Below are 2,404 nucleotides of genomic sequence, written 5' to 3' on the forward strand. Positions count from 1 at the left end.
ATTTCTCTAAAATTAAAATAATGAAGATGATAATATCTATGATTAACACCTTCCACAATAAAAATGATTAATCAACCTCTCATAATTACAAAAAAAATGAACAAAATGAAAAATTATGATTGGTTGAATGCGGTTTGCACGGTTTGTACAAATTGAGTGGTTTGCATTTGATCGTTCCCCTATATATATATATATAAATATATATATATATATATATATATATATATATAGACTTGGGATCATGTGAGACCAATGGTTTTTCGTGAGACCCGTAAGACCAATTTTCAACTCTTGGATTAAATCTCCAATATAACAATATGAACATTCATAAACGCCACGAAACTTCTCAATAATTACAAAATTGCCACCGTGCAACTTTAGACCATTAGATCATTAGTTTATAAAGTTGATCAATGAACATAAATTGGTCTTACGGGTCTCACGAAAAACTCGTGGTCTCACGTGAACCCAACCCTATATATATATATATATATATATATATATAGTTTTGTTAATAATTTAAATCACTAAATACGACTATTTAATAATTTTTCACTTTCTTATTTTATGTCTTTTTTTTTTTTGGATGATACTGATTGTTATTGTTTAGAACGATATAGCCCTTTGAAAACACGCACAAACATTTAGAGTTAATTAAGGAGAATTAGGCCTTAAAATTGAGCTAGCATTTCTTGAGAACTCGAGGTAAACTACGTATTGTCATCAGTTGGTGAACTCGTATATGCTAACCTTTCAATTTAATTACTTATTGAAAAAACTTGATTATGAGAATTCATTGAAGATTTTATTTCCAACCAGTGGTGGATCCAGGATTTTGTCTACTGGGGTCACCTTTAAGGTAGACTAAAGGTCCGTAAAGTCGTCCGATGTGTTTTAAACCTGATTACAACGTTTCGAGGGATTTTTGAAGTTTTTTGGTTGATTTCGAGGGATTTTTTAGTGTTTTTGTCGATTTCGAATAACTTTTATGGTTTTTTTGATTGATTTCAATAGATTTTTTGGTTAGAGTAACGGTTTCGATTTTGGTTGGGGGCCCGTGGAAAAATACAATGGGGGGAAGTGAAAGATAAATCGTGCAAAACCTAAATTTTAACCTAGGAATTTTTTTTTGAGTTTTTGACTGGGGTCCTTTCCCCCCCTCCTTTTTTCTACTGTGTCCGCCACTGTTTCCAACAATATTAAAAGAATGATTCTATTCAAATGATTTTTTATATTGTTTTATCAAGATCTGTTTGTTGTTTTAATGTATACAAGTTTTAATATATCCATATGGTATAAACTATTATGTTTTGTTTCATTTATTACTTATTAAGCTGATCTATAGTTTTAATACAAGTGTAACAGGGCCTCCAAAAAGATTAGAATAAACCCTGTTTAGTATATAATATTTATATATAGCAAATGCAATAAATAAACTCTACTTACATTAAATTCTAAATCAAACATTGGAACTTCTCCCCGTAGCTTGCTGCTTCCGAATTTCTTCAAAACCACTGTAGATTTGTTTTTATCTTGAAGGTTTATTAAAAACTTAGTAACCATTTACTAAACGTTTACTTGGAAAGTGCTTACTGAATAAATTTCATTTTCGGATGAATATGATAAAGGTCAAGAATCTTACCGGGTAAGAACGATGAGAATGATGGAGAGTCTTACCCGGTAAATGAAGATTACGACTCTTACCCGGTAAATTATTGCATTTAATACGTTTTGATGTACTAAAATCTTACTCATCAAAATAAACTATAGTATTAACTCCTATAGATAAGTATTTACCGGATAAACATTTGAATAATTGTGAGTGAAGATTAATGAAACACATACCACATAATATTGCATTGGTGGAAGATGTGGTGGGATTGGCATATTCTCTTTCTATTCATCAAAGAATCCAATGCAGAATTGTTTCACATATGAATCTTATTTTGTTTGAGTGGATTTCATGGGTTTGGATTTTTGGGATGTGGCTCTGTCACTTGAGTTTTTGGATCTACTCTTCAACATTTGTCATCCCCACCCCTTGTTAACTTTCACATTTCACAATCAATTCATGTTTTGGTATCAGATTCTCATTTACACACAGAGAGAGGGGAACGATCAATTGCAAATCACCCTCATTTATAAAAACCCTATAAATCAATCTCATCTATTCATTTTTTTATCAATGGTTTCTATATTTATGTTTCCATATATAAAAATAATTAAATCATTTACAATATTAACCATTATACAGTCAAATGTCAATTATACCCTTACTTATTAAAATTAAAGAATAAAAAACGAAAATTTTCTATTGGTCAAGAGTGGTTTGTATAGTTTTCACGAATCAGGCGGTTTGTAATCTAACCCGCCCCTCTCTCTCTCTCTCTCTCTCTCTCTCTCT

This window comes from Cynara cardunculus, assembly GCF_001531365.2.
Source record: "Cynara cardunculus var. scolymus isolate 2C chromosome LG 8, CcrdV1, whole genome shotgun sequence".
NCBI lineage: Eukaryota > Viridiplantae > Streptophyta > Magnoliopsida > Asterales > Asteraceae > Cynara > Cynara cardunculus.